This window comes from Rousettus aegyptiacus, unplaced genomic scaffold, assembly GCF_014176215.1.
Source record: "Rousettus aegyptiacus isolate mRouAeg1 unplaced genomic scaffold, mRouAeg1.p scaffold_m13_p_2, whole genome shotgun sequence".
In the NCBI taxonomy this organism is placed as follows: domain Eukaryota; kingdom Metazoa; phylum Chordata; class Mammalia; order Chiroptera; family Pteropodidae; genus Rousettus; species Rousettus aegyptiacus.
The window spans coordinates 168,293,111-168,315,244 of NW_023416295.1; the positions used below are offsets into that span (position 1 = coordinate 168,293,111).

Below are 22,134 nucleotides of genomic sequence, written 5' to 3' on the forward strand. Positions count from 1 at the left end.
GGGGGTGCTTGTGTGTGTGGAAAGAGTAGGGAGGAGGTCGGGCCACTGTCTGGAGTCTCATAAGCCAACAGAAAGGGCACCACCAAGGCCGGTGCCAGCAGCCTGAAACCCAACTCTCCCCGCGGTCAGCCATTCCAAGAGGAGCCGTCATGTTTCTAAGCTTGGGCAGCAGGTGCCCGGGCTGGCCCGGGGGCGGTCCTGGCCCAAGAGTCTCCTTATCTACATACTGCTCACTATGTCAGAATGCCCCTCACCCAGCCAGAAGTAACAAGTGGCCGGAAGCCTAGATGGTTTCCCGCTTGAGCTGGGCGAACCCGAGCAAATCCGTAACCTCTCTGAGTCTGAGATTTTCCCACTTCACCCGGAAAACTCCTGGCTTTGTGGCCTTGCTCAGATAGTTCCCTCCGAAACGTTTTTGCTTGATGCGCCCGCCTCAAGGCACAATTCGTTGCTTCCTCCTTCCGGTTGTTTGTATGTGGTCCTGTTGTATTGCGCACCTCACTGCACGGTTTTTCTTTGCCTCCATTCCAGCTCCTCCGTTAGTATGAGAACAGCCGATCCAGAGTCTTTGCTGGGTGCCGGACCCTATTCCAAGCACTTCACATTTGGTAGCTCATTTAATTCCCCCAACAGCCCCATCTGATAGATACTGACATTATCCCCATGCAATCGAGGGGAAGTTAGGGGAATACGTCATGATCACACAGCTAGTCTATGAAAGAGCTGGAATTTGAACCCAGAAAGCTGGGCCCCTGAGTTTATGCTCCCGAATACCTTATTTTGATGTTCGTGGGCAGGGGCTCTGTCTTATTCATCCGCGTGCCCACTAGACCTCACATGGTACCAGGTTTGAATTGAATAAATGATCATTGGATAAAAAAGATGGATGACCTTGCAAGGAAAGCAAGTAAAGATGATTTGTCTTTTATATCCATTTATCATCCATCTATCCATGATCCATCCCCCCATCCTTCCATCTCCTCACCCATCCATCATCCATCACCCATCCACCCACCCACCCATCCATACATCATCTACCATCTGTCCATCTATTCATCCAACACACAGTTACAAAGTCCCTACTGTGTGTTGGAAACTGTGCCACATGCTGAGGACAACAAAACCAAATGAAACACATCCCTGGGTTCAAGAAACTCCCAGGATCCTTGGGGAGATAAGTCAGAGAAGTAAACTCACAGTATAGTTTATCTGGTGCTATGATCGACGGAGGATGCTACAGTTTACGACGTGCCCCTGTGGGCAGGACTACGTCTAATCCTCACAGTGGCCCTGCCAGGTAGTGAGCATCACCCCATTTTATAGCTGTGGAAAAACGAGGCTCAGAAAGAACAAGCGAGCGCCCACTCCGTGCCAGGCTTAGGATCGAAAAGGAAGGCGACTCTGAGAAGGTCTGTTCACACCCTCAGCAGCTTCGGCTCCTCCTTCTGGTCACTTACGTCTGGTCACCAGCAGTGTGGCCCCTGCAGGACAGGGCATGGCAGATTATTATCCCATCTGGCTGTAAAGAAACAAAGATTTGGAGCAGAGCTGAAACTCAAACCTGAATCTACTGTAATTCTCCCATCTCCGGGCCCCTGAGTTATTTGGGGACAGCCTGAGTATTTGAAAACTCATCAACTCATTACTAACGCCAAAGTGTTTAATATGAAGCTGTCACCCCTTGGCAGGCACCCCATTAAGTGGAATGCTCATGAAAACCTGCGGCTTTGAAGTTGACAAACCTCTTAAGTTTTACCATTTAAGATTAATAGGAAGGAATCGACTGTTTGTCCTCCCATCTCTACAACAGAACAGGCGTTACCTAATGGTTGCTATGGCTACCTGGAGTCGCTAGCTCTGTTTGGGGGCTATAATTATCTCTGTGACAGCCTCTGACTGGTGGGGCATGCTGCCTTTATGTGCAAAACTTTCTGCAGCCTTGCACGCTTGTGTCGCACACGCACACGCGCATATACACAGAGGTGAGTCGGTTTGATACCCCATGGGCCAGAAGTGGATCCCAATAAGTCGGACCCACCCCCTCCTCTTTTTCCCTTTCATATCACAGATTCTTTATCTGAAAATCTGAGACTTATAGAATCATCCTCAAGTCTTCAAATTCTGGAGTCTTGAGATCTCAGAATTAGAATTCTAGAGAGCCAAAGGCTTCAATTTTTACCACTCTAGGAACTTGACTTCTAGATTCCAGAATCGTAGAAGGTAGAAAGAGAGAAGGCTAGGATTATATGGCCATAGTATCTTGAAGCTGATAGAGGCCTTGCGATGGTATCTTGTCTAAGTTCTCACTAAATACAGGAATTCTTCCTGCAAATCATCATCTAGCATCTGCTTGAATACTCTTGGGAGCAGTGAGCTCACTACCTAAAGCTTTAAAGGGTCTTTATATTGAACCAAAATGCATCTTTCTGTCCTGCTCACCCCCTTATCCTGGCCCTGCAGGCTCCTTGGGGATGTAGAGGACCAGCTGAGTCTTTTGCACAGGGGGAGCTGCAGGCTGACCTAAGAGTTTTCTTGTCTACACTAAACATCCCCAGGACTTTAATGTACCCTCCCCTGGCAAGGTAAACCAGAAACCCGTCTGGTGGGGAAAGATCTATTCCGTGATCTTCAGTGTCTGGTGACCCGCACCTCTCATCACACACATACACAGAGAGAACTCCCCAGCAAGGGGCTTCCAGCACCCACCACACAGATTTGAGTCCCCAAGTGGCTCTGCACCAGGCCCCTCTCTTGCAAGGGCAGCTAGTTCAGCCTATGTGACCTGGGAACTACGAGCCCCCTGGCAGCCACCAATCCCCCCCAGTGAATCTGAGGGATTACGCTTTCAGAGGCCACGGAAGGGGACCAAAGATGGAAAGAGTGAGAGTGCTTTGGCTCTTTGAAGCCAGGGGCCCCCTTGACCTTGACCACTGCTCTTCCTCCTCCTCCTCCTGGGAACTCCCCCTTTGGAGGCCGGCCTGGGCTCCCTCCCGGCCCTGCTCAGCTTGCTCCTTCCTGGAAGAGTCTGCCTTCCAGGCCCGGGGCCAGGCCAGACTCTGAGCAGGGCTGGGGCCTGGTGCCTGCAGGACCTGCCTGAGGCCCTTGATGGGGCGGCGGGATCCCCGAGCTTGCCTCAGACCCCACACAGGCACACCACCCACTCCACCCCAACCCTCTAGCAGACACCATACTGGTCATGTCTCCCCTTCTCCCCAGCTGTCCTCGTGGAGACTCCAGCCAGGTGGCAGGGCTGGGGGTGGGGAGAGGTGTCTTATAGCAGCTGGAGAGAGGCACAGGGAACTAAAAATACAGTTCTGCAGCAAGTCCTCACCTCTCCCTGGAGGCCCAAGGGGCTTTAATGGAGCCGATCTGGCAGGGACATAGGATCCCGATATGCCAGGCGACAGGTGTAGCCTGGGGACACAGCCTTGCTTTCCCTCCTCTTTGCTCCCCAGCCTTGGAATGGCTCCTCCGGCCCCACCTTGCACTTGCCACCTGGATGGAGCCCAGCCCCACCTCCATGGCCTCCCCCCAACCACGTGTCCCTCCCCCTTTCCCGCCCCATCTCACGGAAACAGCTCCCCCTCCACGAACCTCCCCCTCCTTCCGCCCCCTTCCCAGCAGGTGTGCTCTCTCCCGCCTCTGCGCTCCTCATCTCTCTCTGCTTCGGGGTGCAGCTCCCCATTTGCTACCCCTTGAGCTTCTTTACAGGCAGGAATACAAAAGCCACAGACACTGTACTTACTGCACTTCGGGGGGCACGCCCCCCCCACCAGCATCCCTTTCGATAGACACTTTCATAAGCACTTTACACACGAGGAGACCGAGGCGCACAGAGAAGTTAAGGAACGTGCCCAAGGTCACACAGCTAGGAAATGCCAAGCGTGAAATTCGGGCCCCGGGCAGTCTGGTGTCAGAGTTTGTGCTCCGCAGCTGGGAGCTAGTCTAACTGTTGGAGCCTTCCTCTTCCCCCTCTCACCTTTCTGACAGCACATAGCAGAAGGCCAGGTCGGTAAGCTCTTCGAATGTTTATTTTATTGAACCGAGTCATCCAGCGTCTTGCCTTCCTGGAGGCCAAGGCAACCACAGTTGGAAGGCGGACAACTGGGCGGCCCTGCTGCCATCTAGTGGTGAGAAGGAGAAAAGCCTCCACCTCTGGCTGGGCGGCTTCCTCCGTGCTCCTTTGCTACCCACGCCCCCCCCCCCGCCCCCCCGCCAGCCAGCCAGGACGGGGCCTTTTTCCATCTGTATACACATGGCACCGACCAGGGATGGTTTTCCAAGTTATTAAAAGATGAAAAAGACCTTGCTCTCAGGGGACTCAAGGTGGAGGAAGGTTCTCCCACAGAGAGGCAACAGGCTGTGTGCAAAAGCCGGAGGGACGCAGGGTGCCCGGGGCCAGGGGCGCTGTCGGAGGCTGGACCCCCTGGGAGAGCTCTCCCGTGCCAGAACCAGGGCGAGGGGACTTGGAGTGGACAGTTCAGGTCCGCAAACACTCACGGCTCTGTCTGGGGCGGCCGAGGTGAACGCCGCGCAGCCCGCGAGCTTTAGGGGGCCATGGGCGGCAGGGCTTTGTGGTGAGGACGGTGACCGAGGCGGTTAAGCATAGGGCTAAAAGCTTTGGAACCAGACACCTGGCTTCGATGCTGGGCCCAAAACTGTGGATTTTGATTTTTGTGGTCCAGGAAAAGCATCACAACTTTTGGAGGGCTTTTGTCTTTGTAAAATGCGAAGTTTGAAAATAATTACCTCTCTGTCTCAAATGTTGTCATGAAGATTAAAAGAGGGCGTGCATATACAGGACTCAGCGTGGTGCCTGGCACACAGTAAGTGCTCAATAATTGCTCACTGTGCTCTAAGGAATGAAGGAATCACAAAGGAGGAAATTATTAATTCCACCAAGGTTCATGTAATAAAGAAGGTAATGCCCGAGTAGGAATTTGAAGGATCAACAGGGGTTTCTTACAAGCAAAGTGAGGAAAGGATACTCCAGGCCCAAAGACCAAAACCTTTAAGGACATGGAAGTTAGTGTTTTAGGACTAGGTTTGGTTGCAGGTGACAGAAAATCCAAAATAATATGGCTTCAACAAGAGAATGTTTTTCTCTTTCATATAGAAGCCCAGAGGTAGTGGGCCAGGGCTGGCACGGAACACAGCAGTGACAGGAACCTAGCCTCAATCTACTTTAGGGCTCTGCCACATTACGCACGTGGCCTCTACCTCTTGAACCAAGATGGCTGCTTGAGCTCCAGCCATCGTGTCACGATTCCAACCAGCAGGAACGCAAAAAGGGTGAAGGAGGTGGTGCCCCCTACCTTTAGAGACACTTTCAGGAAGTCCTAATCAATACTTCCTCTCACTGCTCATCACATGGCCACACCTCTGAGCAAGGGAGCCTGGGACATTTAGTGTTTATTTCCATATGGCCATATCCCCAGCTAAAAATCGGGCATTGCAAACAAAACAGAAACAGACTCACAGATACAGACAACAGATTGCTGGTCACGAGAGAAGGAGAGTGTTGGAGCTGCGCCCTTGGTTTCTCAAGCCCTCAGGCTGTGAGAACCAAACCCATGATAAACAAGTCTTTCCGAGAAGCTGGCTGACCACCAAAGGTGCTGATAGTCTCCTGCTCTCCCCCCCACCTCGTACTTCCCCCTGTCCTTACCGCTCCTCACACCACCAGCTGAAGACCAATCATATTGCAACAGGTACCCTTTGCCTGCCCCCCTTTGTTCTTGCCGTATAAATATGTTTGTTATCCAAAAATAAAATTTGAGGCTTGATCAGAACACTGTCTTGCCTCCACTCTTTTCTCTCGTCCGTGTCACCCCTCTTTAGGTTGGGTTCTCCTCGGTTCTCCCACTAAATAGCCGGTCCCGCGGGCGGGACAGGTGGCGCCCAACGTGGGGCCCGAGTGCAGAACCCTTACCCAGGCGGACTACGAAATAACAGAGGCTGCAGCTCGTTAAGGAGAAGTTTTTCAGAGAAGAAGTTTTCAGGGAAGACTGCCTTTCACCGCTCATGGAAGGTCCTCGTCTTCGGCTCACCGGAGATCGCCGTCTTCGGTGAGTGTTCATCCGCCTTAGTTTAGTTTCGGCACGGACTGCTAGGGTCATAAGTAACAAATTTTAAACGGAGAAAAGAGTTGAGCATAAACTCCCTCTGTCTTCTCTTGGTCCTCTTGTCTTTTCCTTTTTTTTTCAAAGGCTTGGTCCTCTTGTCTTTTCCTTTTTTTCAAAGGATTTGGGACTTTTCTCTCTAGCCCGCTTCTCGGCACAAGCCGTCCACCCCTGAGGTTAGAGGCTGCTTTTTCTGAGTTGGGAGAATACAGTGTGTCAGTCGACTTTAAGGCAGAAGTCGTCCACTCAGAGGGCATCCCGGTCGTAGACCTCTCCCTCCGCCCTGGAGAGAGCTGTAGGTCTGCGATTCGCCTCTTGAGAGCCGTGTTGGCGGATTGTACCAACCGACTGCCCACGTCGAGACCTCTGGTATAATCCCTCCTCTACCGCCTCTGTAAAAGAGCCTTGTCTATGCCCAAAGGCACAGCCGGCGGGACGTCCGTAGGCAACGCACCCCAGGGGGTCCGTGTTAGCGGATTGTACTAACCGGCTGCCCACGCGGGAGAGAAGTTAAGTTCCCTTCTCCTCCTTTTTGCCTTGATACCTATGTTCACTTCCTCAGTTCCTATCCCTCTTTCTTTTTAGATAAATAAAACGAAAAGATGGGACAAACCTTGTCCAGAGAAGCAATTCATAAAAGACTTAAAACGCTCATTCAAGGAACGAGGAATCCGAGTAAAAAAGAAGGATTTAGTCAAATTTTTTCTCTTCATTGATGAAGTCTGTCCCTGGTTCATAGTAAATGGCCCCCGCCCTTAAAAGGGCCCCCGCCCTGGAATGGGCCCCCGCCCTGGAACGGGCCCCCCGCCCTGGAACGGGCCCCCCGCCCTGAAAAATGGGCCCCAAGCTCTCTAAAGAAGCGGTCTTTATTCGAGACCTAAAAGAATCTCTTAGGGAAAGAGGAGTTAGAGTTAAGAAAAAGGATCTCATTAAGTTTTTTCTTTTTATAGACAAGGTTTGCCCTTGGTTCATTGTTAATGGACCTGAAATTCACCCTAAAAAATGGCAGAAAGTAGGTCGTGACTTAAACGATAAGCTCCACAGGGAGGGGCCCGATGCGGTCCCTGCCACCTCCGCGGAGGCTAAACAGAGAAGGTTCCCTTCTGCACTCCTCGCCCAGACCACTAGCGCTGCGCTTGGGGCCTGGAGGGCACTCCCTATTTCAGGGGCTGCGACTACTCCTCTTACAAAAATCACTCAGGGACCACAAGAAGATTATAGTGAATTTGTCAGTAGGCTCCTAGAGGCGGCGGAAAGAACCCTCGGGGGCGAAGCCTCTAATGACAGGCTCGTTAAACAATTGGCCTACGAAAATGCCAATGCCTCTTGCCGCGCGGTGCTGCGCGGAAAGACGCGAGATAAAACCCTTGATGAAATGTTGCGCATGTGCCCTGACGTTGATCCCTTCACCTCTAAAATGTCCCAAGCCATGCATCTGGCCATAGACCCCCCTTGCCTCCAAGGTATCTCAGGCTGTTAATCTCGCGGCGGGAGTCAGCCTTAAAACTCTTTGGAAAGGACCCTGACACTATAACCCTCCCGTATAATACAGCTCAGGTACAATGGCTAATTCAAAACGATGATGACTGGGCGATTAGTTGCACTTCCTTCCAAGGAACAATTGATAATCATTATCCTGCTGACAGATTAATTCAGTTCTTACAGAAAACCCCCATTGTTTTTCCCCGGAGAACCAAAGCCACTCCCATTGCGGGAGCCACGCTAGTGTTTTCTGACGGCTCCTCTTCAGGCATAGCAGCCTTTAGTATTAATGGACAGGTTACCCGTATACAGACAGCCTTCCAATCTGCACAGCTTGTTGAACTAACAGCAATAATTACAGTCTTTGAACTCCTAAGCGAGGTTCCTTTCAATCTTTATACTGACAGCGCCTATGTAGCTGTCTCTGTACCCCTACTTGAAACAGTCCCCTACATACGTCCCTCCACAAATGCTTCCCCCTTGTTTTCCAAATTACAAAAACTAATCATTAATCGCAATGCTCCGTTTTTTATTGGACACATTCGCGCTCATTCAGGCTTACCTGGGCCTCTCACAGAGGGAAATAATATAGTAGACCAGGCCACCCAATTGATTGCTGCCGCCCAGGAAGACACCCCCTTTGTTGCCGCACAACGAGCTCACGCTCTACATCACCTCAACGCACATACCCTTCGCCTCAAATTTTCCATAACCAGAGAACAGGCCCGCCAGATTGTCCGTCAATGCAAGGGTTGTCTGACACTTTTACCTGAACCTCACCTGGGAATAAACCCCCGGGGGATAGTTCCTGGAGAACTCTGGCAAATGGATGTTACTCATCACCCTCCCTTTGGAAAACCTAAATATATCCATGTCTCTATAGACACCTATAGTGGATTCATTTATGCCACCCCCCAAACCGGGGAGGCCACCAAACATGTTATTCAACATGTCATAGCTCTTTTGGCCGTCATCCCCCAGCCAAAAGTTTTTAAAACTGATAATGGGCCAGGCTACACTAGCGCCTCCTTCCGACAATTCTGCGCGCAGCTCGGAATAAAACACATCACGGGTATTCCCTATAACCCCCAAGGACAGGGCATTGTTGAGAGAGCTCATCAAACGCTAAAAAATATGCTCCTTAAAATACAGTCCGGAAATACTGCCCTTTATAACACAAGAGCCAGCCCTAAAACCCTAATAAATCATGCCCTATTTGTCCTTAACTTCCTAACCTTAGACGCCTGCGGCAAAACAGCTGGTGATCGTCTCTGGCACCCGGCCACCGCTTCTGATTATACACAAGCACTTTGGAAAGATCCCCTCACGAATAAATGGCAGGGCCCTGACCCTGTCCTTATCTGGGGAAAGGGACACGCTTGCATCTATGATAATCAGGCTCAAAACGCCCGGTGGTTACCTGACCGGCTACTAAAACTCTATAATCCGTCCAGGGATCCACAGCCCTGAGACCTCGCTTCCCCTCTGTTCTCTTACAGATAACCGCCTCGTCCTCCGGAGATGCATTGCAGAGGATAGTCTCCAGCCCCTCTCCTCCTCACGGGAATTTTGCTCTTCCTCCTGTTTCTCGTCCTCCTCTGCACTGACTCTAATATTCCCCTTACCCACAGATTAGGATTGCTGTTCTTTACACTTGTCCAGGACAGCATAGATAAAGTCAGAAAAAGCCTAGAGGCCAGGCAAAAACAGAGAGAAAAGGATGAAGCATGGTATAAAAATTGGTTTTCCACCTCCCCACTCTTTTCAACACTGCTCCCTAGTCTGTTAGGACCTTTCATAGGCTTGCTCTTATTGCTCACTTTTGGCCCCTGGGCGTTCAGGAGAATAACAGATCTAATCAAAAGACAGGTTGACTCGGCACTGTCAAAAGGGCCCACGGTATACTACCAACAAATCTCAATGACAGAGCCCTCGGAAGAAGTCGGCGCAGCCCTAAATTTCTCCACCTTGGCCCAAGAGGGACCTCGACCTTGGTACAGCAGGTTTGGTTGGTGGTAAATACCCCTCTCCCTACGGGGACGACATAAGGGACAGAGAAATGTCTACCTTCACCTTTGATAGACCAAGGGAAGGTATGGGCATCGAGATGGGTGCAGATGCAAAGCTACTGCAAGGGAAGACCCACTAGAGGGTCCCCTCTGTCCTTCCCTGAGAACATACCTGGTTTGCATAGAGGTTGGTATCCAAATCACAATCTAAAACTGGCTCTGCCTCTCCTCCCCAAAAGATACCAAGAGCCAACAATAGATGGGCGTATATAGCCCACGGGAGGAACCAGGTCAATGTTCCCCCACTCGGTTAAGGCCCACCTTTCTAAAATAGAAAGGGAGGAGATGTTGGGAGCTGCGCCCTTGGTTTCTCAAGCCCTCAGGCTGTGAGAACCAAACCCATGATAAACAAGTCTTTCCGAGAAGCTGGCTGACCACCAAAGGTGCTGATAGTCTCCTGCTCTCCCCCCCCACCTCGTACTTCCCCCTGTCCTTACCGCTCCTCACACCACCAGCTGAAGACCAATCATATTGCAACAGGTACCCTTTGCCTGCCCCCCTTTGTTCTTGCCGTATAAATATGTTTGTTATCCAAAAATAAAATTTGAGGCTTGATCAGAACACTGTCTTGCCTCCACTCTTTTCTCTCGTCCGTGTCACCCCTCTTTAGGTTGGGTTCTCCTCGGTTCTCCCACTAAATAGCCGGTCCCGCGGGCGGGACAGGAGAGGGGTCGGTAGAGGGTGAAATGGGTAAAGGGGGTCAAATATATGGTGACAAATGGAAACTAGACTTTTGGGGGTGAGTACGCTATGGCGTATACAGATATCACATTATAATGCTCTACACCGGAAACTGACTTAATGTTATTAACCAAAGTTACCACGACAGAAATAAATTTGAATAAAACAAATTGAAACTGGAAAAAAAAAAAAAGGGACATCTCTTACTGAGAAAGAAGGGAGGCAGGTAAATTGAATGTAAACTAGAAATTTCCTCCACAGGAGCTGTAAAAAGCATGGTCCATGTAGGGAAGCACAAATTTTTTGGTGTTTTGGTGCTGGAAAAAGTGAGGGCGGGAGCAATGGAAGATGTGGCCAGACGAATAAACAGGCCAACCACGGGTGGCCCGGGAAGCCACAGGAGGTAAGGCCCTCTGGGAGTGCTGCAGGGCTTCAAGCAAGGGAGGGCTACCCCCCGATTTGCTGTCCTAGAAACACCACGCCAGTTGCAGATGGGAATGACGTGATGGAGGGGACAAGTCGGGAGGCAGGGGACATTTCTCCCCATCATTTTATTATACAAATGTGCATGCATGCAGCAAAGCCGAATTTTCGCGTGGACGCCATAGAGCCACCACCTAAAGTCTACCACCGACATTTTACTGGTTTTATCACATACCTATCCGCCCCTCCATGCGTCCACCAATCTTTCTTATTTTTGCAGCATTTCAAAGTAAATTGCAGACGTCTGTCCAACCACTGTCCCCTAACTACTTCGGTATGCATATCCTTAACGGGAGTTCAATACTTGCATTTTTTTTCTTTTGATGTAAAATTTCCATCCAATGAAACGCACATGCCTGAAGTGTGTATTTGCTGAACGTTGACAAATTCATACACCTGTGTAACCCAATCCCTATCGATCAGGATGCAGATCGTTCTCATCTCCCCAGAAAGTTCCCCATGCCCCTTCCTGGTCAATCCTGGCTGCCACCACCTCCCAGAGGCAACCACTGCCTTGATGTTTTGGAGTTTTCAACTGCAGATCAATTTGGAGGAGGGAGACTTTTAAGAGCCCGCTGCAGGAGCCCACACCTGGGGTGGGGCGGGGGGCCTGAGCAGGGGGAGGCAGGGCGGAGGGGGGAGGAGGAGAGGGGACAGGCTCTGCAGGGAAGACCGGGGACAGGGGAGTTGAGTTTCTGGCTGAGAAACTGGACAGATGGTAGTGTCATTTAGTAAGACAGGCGAGGTACCCAGGAGGAGACGGGTCTCCTTTGGGACAGTAGCATCTGCTGTCCCGAAGGCCACACCTTTGTTTTCCCCAAGGCAGCTGAGTAGGCATGGAGATGGCACGGGCGTGGATACCTCTGGTTGGCAGGGCACAGAGAGGCGCCCTCACTCTGAGGGGGAGAGTAGAGGGCAACCTCCCTCCCCTATCCTCTCTCCCGAGCATCCTACGGCTCTGCACCCTTCCCACTCTCTACACCACCCACCCCTTTCCTAATACTTCTTCCCTTTACAATCAGTCAAAACCCAGGTCTTAGCCGCCCAAAGCCCCTCCAGGGACGAGGACATCAGCTCAGCTGCCCCTGGAGAGGTCAGCGGAAGCAGAGATGCAAAGCGAATCATGGACTATGCCACGACCCGGAGCGTGGTTGGGTTCTCCCCAGTCTGCCTAAAATCACGCACAACTCACCGCAGCACGGAGCGATTGCTTTCCCCAAACCCATTTGGTCCTCGTCTTCCCGTCAGCAGGACTTAGAGCTTCTCCTTGGGAAGGAAAGCCCACCCAGAGTCCTAGCCCGGAGTTAAGCTGACGACCTGGAGAAGCCGGAGTTTACCCCATCCGCACAGGGCCGGAGTGTGAGGTAGTGCAGAGGAAGTAGCAGAGGTCGCCCAGGAGAGAGTGTCAAGGGAAGAAAAGAAGGACCCTGAGGGGGAGGGGGGAGGGGGGAGGGCAGAAATGTAAACACCGGTACCTTCGTATGAGTTATAGCGCTAGCTGCTGTGACAAACAATCCCCCAAATCTCAGTGGCCTATTAATTAGCAATGGCTTCATCTGTTTGGTTCTCGTTATGATTACCTCATAATCCAATGCAAGTTGGGGACAGGGCTCTGCTCCACACAGCGATTCAGGGGCCCAGCTTCATCCCCAAAGACCTGTGGTCCCTCCACATCCAGCAGGCAAAGGAGAGGAGAATGAAATAAACGTAAATAGAACGTTGCATAATCTCATGGACAGATGAGAAAGAGGAGCTGGGAATAAAATATTCGTATAAACAGTGTCCTAATATCCCACGGAGCTCATCGTGGATGCTCCATACTCGTGAAGGCCCTTTGGATCGTCACCCTCCAGGTGAGTTTTATCATCACTGATAAACTACTTGGCAGGTGGGGAGAGGGGCAGCTGAGAGGGGCAGGGGAAGGAGGATTGATCTATCGATCGTAAGAGCCTGTGATGATTAGAAAGGCCTCCTTGAAAGGGGGGTGTTGGAATAGGGGCCGGAAAGACCATCAGAGAGTTAGGGAAGCTGGAAACATTCAGAAAAACCCGAGACGACCAGTTTAGCCAGGTCAGGAGTTTTGCGAAGTGATTGGTCAGGGATGAGGCTGGAATGCTGGCTTGGAGGAGATGAGGAATGACTTTGAACTTAAGAATTTGGTGGTGCCGCCCTGGAGAGGGGCTGTGGTTGTGGCTCCCGGTGGGGGAGGGGAGGGGGATTCCTAGCCCGTGGGACGAGTCAGCAGGGTCAGTTAAAATTAGTCGCGTTGGCCCAGCACCGAAAAGCCAAAGGCGAACAGTCATGCCAGCCCTGGCGGCCACCAGGGTTTGTTTCTCTGGGATTCTCTGGCCTTTCCGTTCTGAACTGCGGGGAGCTCAGAGCTGGGGCAGGTGCCGGGGCCTGGCCCAGGCTCCTGCTTTGGGCCGTTAGAGCAGCACCTCCAGGTTTCTAACCTTGGCTGGGGGGTGGAGGGGCATGATGTGTTCCAGCTCCCTGTCACCTTGGCCTGGAGCGGCGTTGCCAGCCCCTCCTTCAAGGAGGCCTTCTTCACCCATGAGACCAGGTGACAGACTCTTTCCCTTCGTCCATGAGGCAATATTCACGGCTGTCTCTGCACACTAGATAATGGTTGTGTTTAAAACCATGTGTTATTATCCAGCAGGCCCTATCCAAGGCCCTACTCACCCTCCCACACACCCAGGCACCGACCTGGAGAGGAGGAAGTGTGGTTGGTGCTGGTTAGGGGTGGCAGGGTGATGGAGGGGGCGAAGGGGGACCCTGAAATGCTGAGAAAGATTGAGATCTGTGAACTAGCTCATCTCAGTTCCCCCAGCTCCCCCCCCCCGCCACACACACACACACACACACACACACACACACACACAGCAGTGTGAGGTGCGTATAAGCATTCTGGAGCCAGACTGCTGGGATGGAAACCTGTCCTCGCTTGCAAGCTGTGTGACTTCAGGCAAGTTGCTTCACCTCTCTGTGCCTTGGTTTCTTCATCTGCCAAATGGAAATCATAACAGTACCTGCCTCACAGGGCGTGGTGACATTTAAAGTCAAAGCCTAAAACCGTGCCCGGCACAGAGTAAGCACTCGGCGCATGTGTGCGCTTTCGGTATCGGTTAATAAAGAAACCACATTTGAAAAAAGAAACTGCCTTTCTTAAAAAAAAAAGAAAGAAAGAAAGAAAAAGGAAGAAAGAAAGAAAGAAAAACCATCTGGGTTGAAATGGTTAGAATGTTGACTCCGTTATACGACTAGCGAGTACGGTCCCTCTCCCTGACGGACTGGGGGCCCACGAGGTCAGGCCCCATGTCAGTCTTGTTATTTCCGTTGGCTGGTCCAGGACCAAGTTCACGCTGGTAACAACTGCTGTACCAGCCCCACTCGGCACCCACCGCTGGCCTGTCCACGGTGCCAGGTCCTTTCTACGCCGAGGCTCATGCTGTTCTCGCGAACACCGTAAGCAGGAGGTGCTTGATAAAAGACTCACTGAATGAGAAAAGGACCAGGTAGAGAGAATGGATGGAGAAATGCTTTGCAGACTGTGAGGTGTGCAACTTGTGAGGATGCAAAACCACGCAGGGCCCCTTCCCTGCGCGCCGGGGGCCTCGTTCTTTTGCTGGCTTGGCGGGGCGCCCTGGGGCGCACCCCTGGTTGGAGGCTGCCCTGCTCCAGGCTCTGCCTCCCTCTCGACGCGGCCCCCCCTCCTCTGTGTTTCTGTGTCTTCTCCCTCCTGTCTCTTTTAAGGACACCGTCGTTGGATTCAGGGCCCACCCTAAATCTGAGATGACCTCATCGTCCGGGATCCTTAATTACATTGGCGAAGACCCTCTTTGCTAATAAGTCCACATTCACAGGTGCCAGAGAGAAGGACTTGGGGTCACCAGTCAACTCATGACAGATGGAGAAGCACAGGCCCAGGGGAGAAGGGCTTTGCCTGGCACCCCGCAGGGCAGCTAGCTCCCTGAATGCTGGATACTAGGCAGGGACTCTGCCACCACCCATGCTGCCTGGGGTCCCCGAGATTCTCTGGGAGAGTCTTCAGGGAAAAGCCATCTGGAGACCGTCCGGGCTTGGGGGAGCCTGTCTTCTCCCTGCACAGAATGGCCAACAACGCGATCGTGGCGGGGGGTGCTTCCCTGGCTGGCTGCAGGCCTGGGGTCTCAGCTGGCGTGTGGCCCAGCCCTGGTGAGGAGCCCACGTCACTCCTGCTCACAGAGTCCCTGCTCCCTTCTCCACAGAGGCCAGAAGCAGCCCTGGACACGAGGGAGCTGGGAGAGGAATGGGGCCCCCTGACCGCGGGCTGGACCGGGCCAGTGTGCATAGGATTCAAACGGAGGAATCCGACCCGAAATCTCACGCTCAGAGAGGGGGCGGAGCACAGTGGTTCACGGTCTGGGCTCCTCAGATCCCGGCGCTGCCCCGGGCTGGACATGCGGCCTTGGCACGTTTTTCACTTCTCCCAGTCTCAGGGCCTTCCCTGGTGAACTAGGGACCGCAGCAGACTGACCCCACGCAGTTGCGAAAAGAATTAACCTAAGCACATACGGCCATTAGCACGGAGCCCATCGGACCGGGGAGAGATGGCGACTGTCAGTCGGCATGATCTGTGGGTGCCACTGACCACGAGCTCGAGCTAAAAATAAAATCAAATGTCAGCTGTGATCAAATTAATATAACTTCCTGCCCCCCAGCTCTTCCTTGCTGGAAGATTCTCCTTTCTTACTAGTTCCATTCAGCCGCAGGGCTTTGCTTTTCTGTGCAAATCACGATTCCATTCGGGGCCACAGCCAGGGAATGGCCACAGGCCACGTGGAGCCGATCCTGGTTTTAAGAACTCTGAAGAGAAAAAGGCGGGGGAGTGATCACCAGTCTGACACCAAACACATCAGTGTGGAACAGCAGAGGTCTCTTCTTCCCTTAATGAAACAGCCTAAGATCAGACTCTAACACCTGTCGCCAAGACAGAATTCTATTGTTTGGCCTCGTCTTCTAATGCCTGATTGCCTCCCCTCAGCAGTCGGAGCACAGATCTGGGGGGCCGGGCCCCTGGCAGGGGCTCTCAGTGCTGCTCGGGGACAGGAAAGGGGCAAGGGGCCTGCTCCCTCTCTCCCTTGGAAGACTTAGGCCTCCGCAAATGCGCCCGAGCCCAGCCAGCAGCCCCGCAGTCGGCGCGGCACAGGCTGAAATGTGAGTTTGCTTGTTCTGTGTCAAGCCCAGCGCTGGCCTGCTGTCCCACAGGATTTTGGAATCTAGGACGAGGATCTAGAACTTTGCATGTTAAGCCATGTAGGACGATCCCGCAGCCCAGGTTGACCTTCTCCGCCTGCAGACTTGGGCCCCCCTCCCTCCTCGCCCCCGGCCCCCAGCAGCGCTTCCTCCTGGCCACACGGAGAAGCCAGATGCAGAGACAGAAAGAGCTGGTGGCGGCGTCTTTACCTTCCCTGCAAAGTCACGCCCGGCAGCCATGACCAAGCTAAACCCCAGTCCCCCCGCCAACCCCCGTTCCGCCACTGTCCCTCAGCCTCTGACCTCTGACCTCAGGTCCCCTCTGACCTCTCGCTGGTGTCACACTTCCTCCATCACCAGGTCCCAGACACTCGCCCTCCTGCCTCAAAATACGCTTCGCCCAGGGACTGAGCCTGGTGCTCTGCCCGCCCGCCCGCTGGGTCACAGAGAACAGGCCGGTCCGGTCGCCGGGCGCGCTCCACCCGCTCTGGGCTCTGGTGCATTCCGTTTACTCCACCTCACTAGATTGGAATGACCCGTACTGAGAGCTGCGGGATTCAGGTCACTTTGGGCCAACAAAGGTTCGCTGTGCTCGCCGCGAACGGAGGAGGCCAGGAAACAAAACGTTAAAACAAGCCGCATTCAGAGGCTGCAATACGCTGAACAGCCCTGCAGCCAGGCCACAGGACGACTGCAGAAGAAGGGAGATTTCTGCTGGGGGTGCTAACCACCCGTTTCCCCACGCCCTGAAGGGGAAACAGGAAAACAGTCTTTCGATCCCCCCTACACAAAATGAAATCCATTCCCGACAGCTGAAGCCACTGCGAGCATGTGGATCAAAGCCTGGGCCCTTCCCATTACATGTTCTTCTCTTTCCTCACTGTCTGTCCATGCCGTCAAAGGAAAATGGGTAGAAGAAGTCTCTAAACTGTGACTCATAGAAACTGAGGATGATAAATAAGCTGAATCCCCCGCGGTCCCTCCCCCTGTCTCTGTCCCTCTCTCTGTCTGTCCCTCTGAGTCTCTCTCGGTCTCTCACACGCTCTGCCTCTCGAAGGAGACCAACTCTGCCTATATGGCCTTATCCCTTCTCTAATAAACTTTCCTTTGGACTCTAACTCTGGCGTGCGTCTGAATTCTTTCTTGAGCACAGTGAGAACTCTCTCAGTGCAGGGTTTGAGTTTTCCCCGCTGGGGTAGGGGTGGGGGGGGGCATTTGTCCTGTCCTGCGTCACAAGGAGCTTAATCACCAAGGAGATAAGATGACAAAGGTGTAGGCCCTGCCCCACTGTCCCCTAATGCTGGGTATAAAAGTGGGAGAACTCAGGGCACTGCAGGAGGCTCATGTCCTCTGAAGCTAGGGCCTCTCTTTAGACGAGGGGGAGGGGCTCGTGTGAGAGCGAGGGAGAGACCAAATATATTTTCTGCAGATGGCTGGCTGCCTTGGGTGCAAAGGACAGTGTGGAAAAGCAAGTCCATGGGGCTGGGGAGAGACTAACGCTTGAATCCCAAGCAACGGTCAAGAACGCAAAATAATCAAGGATTTTCAGTTCCTTGGATCTCAGAATCCATAGGATGTTAGATCTAAGAATCCAAGAATCAGAGCCAAGGGAAGGACTCTCGCTGGACCAATGGATCACAGACATGGGTGAGGACCTGGTGGTTTCAGGGGGGCCCGCCACCTTCCATGCTCATTCCTGAAGGCTGGGGGCCCTCCCTGTGGAAGACACGGTCTGTGGTAACAAGGTCACAGCGACCCCGCCCACGTGGGAGAAGTGGCATGCCCATGCCCACCGCAGGAAGGGCGCAGAGCGGGGTCCGCGGCCCCTCGGCCAGGCTCAGGACTTCCACGCTTGGCCATGGCAACTCCCTGGAGCCACCCCCAGCAGTTCCTGGGATAAATATACAAGGCTCTGGGTGAGAGGACACTACCCCACTGGGCGTCTTTCCCTAGATCCCAGGTCCATCCTGAAATGGATTCTTCTGTGGGAGCAGAGCGGGCGGCTCGGCCGGGGTTCTGCAGCCCCATGGGGCAACCAGATCCCCCCAACCTTGGAGGATCAGCTGCTGGGGAAAGAAGCTACTTTGCAAAATGCTATGCAGATGGTCCTTGGGCCAAACGAGCAGCAGCCAACTCTTTGACAATTCATCGGCTGACTTGTCCAAGAGAGCATCCCCTTTATTTGGACTTTGTTTCTTCCTCCCTCCAACCTCCTGGTTCTGGCGAGGACTTCCAGAAACAGGTTGATGCTTTTGCTGTAGGAGAGGGAATCAGAGAGCCACATGCCCCTGGCCGCAGGGACCAGGGGACATGGGACCCGGGTTGGCCCAGAGACATCTTCCCGAGGTGTCTTTTTACTGGATCTAGAGGGGGAAATGCTCTTACAGCTACAATCCAGGAAACGGAAGAACACAAACTAGATCAATTCGGCTTGAGGCCTTTGTTGTCTCTATCGTGGATAAATCCCCCTGTACTGAGGCTGAATGAGGCAGCCAGCCATCCCGGATAGAAGCTAAGCAAGCAGTGCAGAGTTTGGGGTAAAGGAGAGGTAGGGGGAGTTGGAAGGGGGAGAGGGAAGGGGATGTGGAAAGAGGAGGGGTGGGGGAAGGGACGAGGGGGAGAGAGAGAGAGAGAGGGACAGACAGACAGACAGAGACAGAGAGAGGCCACCAGGAGGAGTCGGTTTGCACACTTGCCTTCGCTGGTCCAGGCAAGTGCGCGCAGGCCTCTGGGATGCGCTCCCACGGGTGGAGAACTGGGAGCACCACAGACCTCGGTTCCAGCCCAACCCCCGCACGTGGTGGTGGTGTCAGACACTGGTAAGGGTGACAAGAGGAAGCCTCGGGGCCTTGGAAACTGCACATCGGGCTTGTGCTCCCCACCGCTTAGAAGGACCCAGTGGACAAAACGAGACGATACATGAAATGCTCTGTGATCTTGTGCTTTAGGATAAGAAATAGATATTCAGTCTTCGACCGCTGTCCTGGCACGGGGCTCCTAAAACCCTTGGCATCTCCTAAGTGACGAGAGCAATAAAGGTGTCGCGTGTTGTGTTAATAAGGTGACGTCTAGACTGTCCCCGCGTCACGTGATGGAAGAGGCTGGCTGCCAGTGGAGCCCTCCACGTGATGAGAGGGTTGGGCATTTGAGTCTTGCCCCCCACCACCTCCGGGGAGGGGAGAGGGCCTGCAGGTTTGAATTTAGTCACCAAGGGCCAATGATTTAATCCAACGCGCCTCCATAAAAACCTGGAAGGGCCGGAGTGGTGGGCTTCCAGGCTGGGGGACACGTGGAGGGTCTGGGAGTGGGCTCAGAAGCTCTGGGCCCTTTGCCCGCACGGTGTCCTGTGCGTCTCTGCCATCTGGCTGTTGCCGGGTTATATTGTTTTATAAAGAACCAGTCAACTAGGCAGTCAAGTGTCTCCTGAGTTCTGTGAGCTGCTCTAGCAAATCCATTTAACCCAAGGAGGAGGTCACAGACACCTGCCGCCTCTAGCCAATCAGTCCGAGGCACTGGTGGCAACTGGACCCGTGTCTGAAGTCGGGGTGGTCTCGTTGGACAGAGCCGTTGCCCTGCGTGATGGGAGGCTGTCTCTGGGTGGAGCGGGTCAGCACCGAGCTGAGTTTTAGGACACCCGCGTGGTGTCAAACAGTTGCTCGGGGTGTCGGGGGCGGAACATGACACCGGAAGTGCGTGCAGGATCGTGTGCTCCCAGCACCGGGCTCCGCGTGCGTGCGACAGTGTGTGCTTGGCAGTTCCCGCGCCTCCCGACCCGCGATCACGATCACGAGACTCTTTGCTTTCGATGCGAAGTCTGAGAAGGAAGGGGGACATCCCCTCGGGAGTTTCTCAAACCTCCCATGAAAGGCGGGTCCTTCGTGCATAAAAAACGGTAACGGTGACAAGAGTACCTGACGACAGTCTTTACGGCTGTCAGGATGGACTCATTCAGTCCGCACGAGAAGTCTGGGAAGTGGGTGAAATGGTGCTGGCCGGCTGTCAGCACAAGCAGCCAGGGCCCGGACCACAGCGGTCCAGGCGCCAGGCTCGGTGCCCCTCCCTCCCCGGGACCGCTGCTCCCCGCTTCGCTCCCATGCCCCGGCACAGCTATGGGGGCAGGGAGGGGACCTCGGGGTTCGGCAAATCGCGCACTCTGCGCGGCGTTTGCTAAAACTATCCTTAAATGCCACAGCCAGGGAGAAAGGGAGAGATTCCGGGAACCCAAGGGTTTCGGGGTCAGAGTGCTCCTCAAGGCCCCTCCCCACGCCTGGCGGCTGGCACTGCCCGCGCCTGATTTCTGCCGCCAAAGGAGCACAGGGCCTTTCAGTCTGGGCTGTGCCTTGGGATTATTATAACCTTGGGCCCAAAGCGCCCGCTCCGACCCGGCCAGCTGACCTGGCCGCGCTGACGTCCCCGCTGCCAGCCGCCTCCGAGGGGGTCGGAGACCAGCCTGTCAGCAGCTCGGCTGCGGTCCAGGCGCAATCCCAGAGTCCCCAGCGGCTCTGAGGGGGGGTGGGGGGGCAGGGGGCGGGGTGGGGGTGGGGGTGGGGGTGGAGGTGGGGGGTGGGGTTGGGGGCGGGGCGGGGTGGGGACAGAGCGCCCGTGTGCAGCTCGGCCCTGGCCCAACAAGCCCTCAGCGAGCAAAGAGCAGCATGCTCTGCGGGACGCAGAAAATGTGCCACCTTTACCGTGTCTAAGTGTACTGTTCGGTGGCATTAAATACACTCACATGGTGTGCAAACGCCACCGCCGGCCATCCACAGAGCTGTTTTCATCTGGCAAAACTGAAACTCTGTTAAACAAAAGCTCCCCCCGCCCCCCTCCCGCAGCCCCTCACGGCCACCCACCGGTGCACCTGAGAGCTCGACTGCTGCCGGGACCTGGACGCCCGTAGGGGGGGCGGTGTCACCGGAGTTCGCCCTGTCGCGTCTGGCTTCTCTCGCTCAGCGGCAGGTTTCAGGGTCCCCCACGCGGCAGCGTGAGTCAGGCTCCCCTCCCTTTTTAGGGCTGAATAACGTTCCAACATATGTACAGACCACGTGTCGTTTCTCGGCGGACGCTGGGGCGGCTTCGCCTCCCGGCGTCGTGAGGAATGCCGCGTGGACGTGGGTGTGCAGATACCTCTGAGGTCCACTGTCAGAGCCGTGGGGCAGATGCCCAGAAGCGGAGTGGCTGCGCGGAGCGGCAACTCAAGCCTTAGTTTTTTGAGGAACCCCCACACCCTTTGCCACAGCAGCTGCCCCAGCTTACACGCCCCCCAGCAGTGCGCAAGGGTTGCGACGGCTGCGCACCCTCACCAACACTCGTCGTTTTTCTGTGTGTTGTTTTTCCTAGTAGCCATGGTGATGGGTGGGAGCTGTTGGGAGCGGGGTCGCGTGGCGACAGGGCAGCTCTCCGCCTGGGACATGAGACCCTGGGGACCCCCGCAGGGGTGGGACAGCATGCCGCCTCCCAGGCTCCTGTACAGAAATAGTCCGTGTGCCGTTTCCTCCAATGACCAGGACACACGAATCCACAAACCAGGCGGCGGGAGCCGAGTGCCGCCCCTTACAATTCCACCGCTCGCCCGCAAATTTTGCTCCCCATTACGTGGCTGGAGGCTCTTCTCGTCTAGAATGTGTAGCTTAGTACCCAAAGGAGGAACGCGTCCCCCTGTTCACCCAGTAATTGTCAAATTGGCAAGTGCGAGCCGGCCCTAAAAAAAAAAAATTAAAAAAAAATGACACGCGCAGCCTCATCGAGATGGTTCGGTGCCACACGGTTCTCTCGGTGGCTTCCAGGTCCCGAGCCGAAGGCGCAGGGATGAGGAGATGGGACGTCGTGAACACCCACCGTGACCTTGAGCTAAGTCTTGTGAGGCGCTTGGAGCAGCACCTGGCCCCTGGCAAGCACTCAGTAAATTATAGCTATAATGGTCACTACTAATATTATTACTAAGATTTTCCTGAAATTGGTAGTAATAATAATAATGTTGATACCAACGCCAGGAAAAGATCACAACCGAAAGATGGTCACTTTTGGCTTGCTGTATCATGGAATAATTAATTTCTCGGCCTTTT

The 22,134-nt window shown here is 54.0% G+C and overlaps 1 long non-coding RNA gene across 3 annotated transcripts; it reads right to left on the reverse strand.

Annotated features, from left to right (window-relative positions):
* Positions 1-8: 8 nt before the first annotated feature.
* On the reverse strand, positions 9-17,002 carry LOC107519303. Of its 3 annotated transcripts, XR_001599080.2 has the most exons (4): positions 4,750-5,513; positions 3,980-4,067; positions 1,198-1,481; positions 9-891 (listed from the first exon to the last, which is right to left on the reverse strand). It is a non-coding gene; the product is annotated as an uncharacterized LOC107519303 (long non-coding RNA). The 3 variants fall into 3 exon arrangements; XR_004955836.1 differs by lacking the exons at positions 3,980-4,067; positions 4,750-5,513 and adding an exon at positions 16,403-17,002; XR_004955835.1 differs by lacking the exon at positions 4,750-5,513 and having other exon boundaries at positions 1,198-1,519; positions 3,980-4,135.
* Positions 17,003-22,134: the final 5,132 nt, after the last annotated feature.